Here is a 6,922-nt window from a genome sequence, read left to right on the forward strand (position 1 = left end):
AGGAAAGAGAAAAGAGAGACAGACAGACAGACAGATAGACAGATACAGACAGAGACAAACCAAGACACACAGACAGACCGACAGACACAGACAGAGACAAACCGAGACACACAGACAGAAATAGAATGTGCCCTCTTTCTTCTTATAAAGACAGCATTCTGAATGAGGCTCCTATCCTTTTGACTTCATTTGGCCTCAGTTACCTCTTCAAACATCTCTAACTATAAATACAGTCACGTTGGTGGTTGAAATTTCAATCTATGAATGTGCTCAGGACCTAGTTTTACCCATAACTAAGGGGCAAATCTGCCCGTTCTATTTACCTTTTGCTTATTTTCCAAATACATGGCGCAATAGGCTCTGACACTGATTAACTCTGGCATGTGTGCCACTTCAAATATGATTTCAAGTGTAAGATCTAAAATGTTTTCCAGTTTCCAATCCACACTATCGCAAAGGTCATATCCTGCTCCCAAGCACAGCCAGAATCCTATTAGTCTTCCCCTATCAATTAACCTGACATTTTCCCCTTTTAATTGCCAGATGTTTTGCCTTAGTTTAGCAGGCCAGCAACTAGACTTCTGCCCCAAAAGAATATTTTCAGGCATGAATGACACACATGCATATATGCTCATGCAAATATTTTATGACATGCTACATAATTATATCCTTAAATACACATCGATGTTATAGCTAAACATGATTTATGGATACAATCTCTAGTATCATGGTGCTTTATTATTTTGCATTCCTTTTTCCCCTAAGCCAACATCAATATATAGAAAAGACCAAGTAAAAACATGTGATAGCTATTAAATGTAACATGAAATATGACCCTTAAAAGCAAATTGGCTACTAATTTCTGGAGTGGAGTTTGTTTAGATCTCATATAAAGGGGTTATTCTTATTCTAAGGAAACATTTGTAATCAGAATGTAGGGGGGGAAAAGCAAAATTTATCTCTGACTGTAGGTTGCTTATAAAGTCTGATCCCATATTTTCTTCAGACTCCAGTGTATTGCTAACTTTCCCCAGATCTGATTTATATTGACTGTTACTTGAACTTTCCAGGGACCGTTACTCCAGACTGGTCAGGCACCACATTGCTTGATCTTCTGTTTTAGCCAATTGGACCTTCAAATTGTTTGTTGGATTCCTTTGCCATTGTATGCAATGGAAAGGAATTTCCAAGGAACGACGAATAGTATGGCAGTTCCTGCTACCGGGTTTCCATTTAGAAACAAGCCGAATAGCATCTGCTTAGGACACTCTTTGTTCTGACAAGCCTTGATTTAAGGTGGGGAATTTGGTGTGTCACTCTGGGCATGGCTTTCTCGCTACGGCCTTGACAACAACCACACTTAAATGCTTGTAAAGATGAAACGGGAGTTACTGTAAATCTTGCATTAAATGGGTCCTACTATTTGTGCTCATAAGTTTCCCTTGTGAAAAAAAAAGAGGAAAGGACAAAAACAGAGTGGAAGTTCATGAACGCTTATAGTCGGAAGACTGTGTGTGTACACTCGTGTGAAATAGCCATAGCACTGACGTGGTGGCTCAACTTAATGGACGTACGATTAAAACTTGGTTTACACTAATTAAGCCAGTGTTTTAATAAGCCTGGGAGTTATTTATATTTAGCTCTGGGAAGCACAACCTAATGGACAATAACCACCAGTTCTGGGGTTAGGCTTAACGTCCACTGATGTTTGTGGTATTAACAAGCAGAAAAGAGATCTAAGGGGGTAATGATTATCTTCTAGCATATTGGGGATAATTTTTTTCATGCTCTTTCCAAAATAAAAAGGGAGAGGGTATCGTTTTGAATGCAATTCTTGACACCTTCTAGTATGGTTTTTGTCATCCGTTAGTAGGCTTCCTAACTGCGCATGCTACAGGAAAGGACAAGGAATTAATCAGATCGCCAAGAGTTGGGTGACACAGCGTGCAGAAGGCACTTCGGCTACATGATTTGCACCATTTCTGTAGGGAGTTGTGCAATAGCAGCCTTGAATTCAATGCATCTGGCTGCCTTCCACCTGGAGCCAGTTCAAACCCATTGCTTGCAGCTCGCTTTCTCCGCGGTGGGAAATCAGTCATTAGATTGGGAACGGATGGCAAATGATTCCAATTCATATTTTTCAGCTGGTATGTTTTTAACCTGGAGTAACACCAAATTGGAAAATTCTGCAGTTCTGCAATCTGGGCATTAGATCTACACTGCAGTCGAAATATATTTCTAGGTTGAAGAAGCTGACAAGATGGCTTTTCTTCTGTGTTTCTTTACTTGCTCTACCACTGATAGAAATTTCAAGGTCCATCACATACCACCTTCCTTCTGGTCCTTTCTCTCTCTTTCTCAATGTGGATGGGAGGAAGATATCAGTGCAATTAAACTGCAGTGATCTGTATAAACATCGACCTGATTTCTACATGTGCATGGGCACATTGTGTAGACCAAAAGCCATATTCTAAGCAATAGAAAGCTCAGAAGTTGGGTCTGTTCTTCTATTTCTCTTCCCTTCCCTTCCTTTTTTCTTTCTTTGCAGTGTTATAGCTAGGTAGTCAGGATGCTAAGAGCTGTGGACCTAAGCCAGCCCAGGCAGAAAAGAACTGTAAGACTCTTATTTCCATTTAGCCAGCAAAAGCCGGACATGGAGGTGTGCCTCAGATGACAGAATGCCAGCCTTGTGCAAAAAAAGCCAAGTTAGAAAATGAGGCCCTGAGTTTAAGTCCCAGTACCTGTGTGTGCACATGTGTACACTGATCACACTGAAAGCTATCCTCCAGGGCTGGTGAGAATGTGAATTATAGGTGCTGATGGAACAAAGGATTTCTACAACTTTTATAAGAGGAATTTATTGGTATAAATTAAAATGGTTACATCCATACTCTTTGGCTTAGAAATCTCAAATTTAAGGCTACAAAAGAACTCTAGGTACATGAATATGAATGCATGATTTTTATTTTAGGCATGTGGTTTATGACAAAAGGTGTATATGGAAGTATGTAACAAAGTAATAGGATTAGAAGAGTATAAATATTTTGTACTTACTATTATATTGTTGGTCTTCATAAAATAAGCATATGCTATTTTGTAATTCAAAACCTAAGAAAACTAAAAACGGAATAAAAATGATATTTAATCCTGAATTTATAATTTAGAGTTGAATGTAACTGGACACAATGTCTCATACCTATAATCTCAGCTACTCTCTAAGCAGAGCTAAGGAGCATTCTGGTTTAAGGCCATCCCCTGGTATCATTAACAAGATTTCCATTGCAAGCAATAAAGCTGGATTTGGAGGTTCAACATCACAGTTGTAAAAAGGAGAATCACAGTTCAGGACAGCCCAGGCAAAATGTGAGCCCCTATTTGAAAGCAAAAATGGCTGAGGATATAGTTCAAGTTATGAAGCACCTACCTAGAAAGTTCAAGGCTCTGAGCTCAAAACCTCAGTACCACGTTTTATATATATGTATAGTTGCATAGTTGTATGTCAATTAGATTTTCCACTAAACAGACATATAGGACATATATACATACATACATATACATATACATAGATGTATTTGTATGTTTAGAGATTATTTATATGTAACTGTCTAAGACGCACATAAATTCTGGAAGAGCATATACATTAATAATATACATGGCCGGGTGCTGGTGGCTCATGTCTGTAACCCTAGCTACTCAGGAGGCTCAGATCTGAGGATTGTGGTTCACAGCCACCCTGGACAGGAAAGTCCAGGAGACTCTAATCTTCAATAAACCACTAGGAAACCGGAAGTGGCACTGTGGCTCAAGTGGTAGAGCATTAACCTTGAGCTGAAGAGCTGAGGGACAGTGTCCAGGCCCAGAGTTCAAGCCCCACGACCGATGATAATAATAATAATAATAATAATGTAGATGGATAGATTGATTTTAGGGAATTTATGGGAGCTGACAAATCTAAGTCTAAAGGTTAAAGAAAAAAATAGTTTGTAAATATACTGACTGGGGTTAGTCCCCTGATTACTAGGAGACAATTTTCAGACTAGAAACCCAGGCAAAACACTTGAGGCAAAAATTTCTTCTTTTGTGAGTAACCTGCTCTTTTCTTTCAAAGGTACATTAGCTGCTTGTCTGAGACCCACTCACTCATTCCTCAGTGTAATCTTCTCTGTGTAAAATCAACCGATGATAGATGGGAATCACAAAGCACAGCACAGCAGCTCCTGAATCGATGTTTGATTGAGGAGCTGGGTACGTTAGCTCAGGCAAGTAGACACATAAAACTAACATCAGAGTCACCCCTGTCAGATTAGCCGTATCTCCTTAAACTACTTTTCCTCATACCGTATCTCATCTCCAAGCACAGACAATAACAAATTCACAAATCTACTCAACATAGTACAGAACCAAAAATATACCAGCTTTTTCCCAAGAAGAGAGGTACAGTCCTCTCCTTGACATCCAGTAACGACTATGACAGAAAGACAGCTAGTGTTCAAGGTATCTCACATGGTTCTGATCAGGTGATGGGAGGAAGAAAAACAATAAATAGGCTGGTGATGTGTGAGAGTTTAACCCTTTGAGAGGTTTTCTTTATTCTAGTCATATGCTTCCGTCCTGCCACTGTAGACTGATTGTCACCTAGTTATCAGATCAGTAACCTCAGTTAGTATATTTACAAATGATTTTCTTGTCCTTCAAGTCAGCTGCATGAGACTCACGGTGTTCAGTGGTGGTCTTAATGCCCTGCTCAATGGAACTGCTATTAGTGCCCTGCTAGAATCCCTCTCTTAGTATCTAAGACCTGGAGGTCAGCTGCATACCTAGATTACAGTGACTGGAAACAAGTCTGTAGATAGGTACAGAGATGCATAGTGATTAACCACATCTAAAACACAGTCACAGCCACCCCAACATTACTGCTGGGTTAGATAACTGAGTATGATCATCTAACCACATGGAGACATAAAACCATCACAGCCACGCCTCCAGCTCACTCCAGTAATCCTAGCTACTCAGGGGCCTGAGAGCTGGGAATACAGGTTCAATGCCAGCTTGGGTAGGAAAGTCTATGATACTTGTATCTCCAATTAACAAACAAAAAGGTGGAAGGAAAGCTGAGCCCTCAGAGCTCCTGTTAGAATAGTATGCTCAAACTTTGACCACGGTAAATATTTTTGAAATCATTTGGATTCATCTAAAAGCATTTCATCTAAGTCAAGGTTGGATACTTCAGAAAGTATCCCGTCATGATTGTAAATAAAATCTTAAAAGGCAAGAATAAAACTAAAAAGAGATCACCCAGGTATGCCCATTCACTTTGAAAGCTGAGGAGCGGAAGCATATTTTGATGCTCTTAGTAAATATTCTTCATAACTACACTCTACACTTTCACAACCACCCTACTGGAGCCCAGGAGACTTGGATTCAATGTCCAGTTCTCATGAGAACCATCTCAATGTTAGGCGCTCATTTATTCATTTCTATTCTTTGGCTCCATGGTATTTTAACCATTTAAAAACCAAAATTAAAGTTATAACATTTATAGTGCTGTCAGATTTGGCTTTAGTTCTAAAGAGCTTGCAGAGATTACTTCTTTCCACACAACATGCTTCTCAATATGAATGGCCAGAAAGAATTTCTGCTCCCCATGGAAGAAAACTGATGAACTTCCCTTGCAGCCCACATTCTGCATTCGAAGTCAGAAGCATTTAGGAGCGCCTGTGTTTTCTTGTACTGATGTGGGCAACCATGATGTTTGGTTTGGAAATTGTTATCTTTACCAAATGAAAATGAAGCTATTTGACCTATTGGCTACAGAGCTCTTACTCGAAATTTTCTCCCCAGGATACATAGCCTATAAAACACTTTCCTTATTTCTTATGAAATGAATGTGTGAGTTGCCTGAATTGTCAAGACTGCTTTTGGAGAACAGAAGTTCTCTTGGTGAAAAGAAAATGAAACCTCTTAGAAACTAAAGGGCTGTCTCTAAGGCTCTGAAACCAGGAGTGTACTTATTATAAATGCTTCTTGGAAGCCTGGGTATAAAGTTACTTTATATTCAAATATAAATGGTTTTGAAACCTACCCTTTTTTCACCATTACATTATCAAAGTTGCTGTGATAAAACAAAAATAAAGCATAGCACTTAACCATGAATTCGTCACCCAGAGCACCATCTTCTAGCCATCCACAGAGTCCTTCTAAGCCCAGGTTGTTTTATATAATAGTGGTACTAATAATATCTATCTCTAAGTAATATTGTCATAATCTTAAAACAATGTTGCCTGAAAGAGGTACTGTAAACTTTACAAGATGGAAAGTACTAAGAGTTCTCTGACAGGTTGTATGCACCTGTAAAGTCAGGACAGGCTACAGGAGACAGTATCTGAGAGGAACTCAATCACCATAATATCTCCTGAAAAAGACAATGAGAATTTCTCAGAAGAAGCCTTGTAAACCCAAGTGAGTATCACTAGAACCAGTGAAATGGGAAAGGATTTCCAGATGTCTGTGTACAACTGAGGAACAGTGCTGGGGTGGGCTGTTCTTGCTGGGCAGAGAGATGAGGTTGGAGGGGGAGGATGCATGCTGGAGACGCCTGGGGACAGCGGGGCCCTGGGGACACGTGAGCACGGCGGCCCGGGGCCTTTCCAACACTCGCACCATCAGGAAATGTCAGCACTCACGACAGAAACCTCCCCGAACAGACGGCATCTGCTTCTCCAGCTGCTTCTCAGCCTGAAATGGTAAGAAAAACAATGTGGTGGCAGGGAAGGATCGGTTTGGGGAAGATTAGATTCCACTCCAGAAGCCATAGAATCAACAGGAAGTGACTGCGTGTGATCTGTATTCAAAAGCAGGAGACAAAGCCAGTGGAGAAGATGTACTCTGAAATGTCTGCATTTGGCCTTACACTCAGGGACAG

This window comes from Dipodomys merriami, unplaced genomic scaffold (assembly GCF_024711535.1).
Source record: "Dipodomys merriami isolate MVZ:Mamm:240054 unplaced genomic scaffold, mDipMer1.0.p SCAF_72, whole genome shotgun sequence".
NCBI lineage: Eukaryota > Metazoa > Chordata > Mammalia > Rodentia > Heteromyidae > Dipodomys > Dipodomys merriami.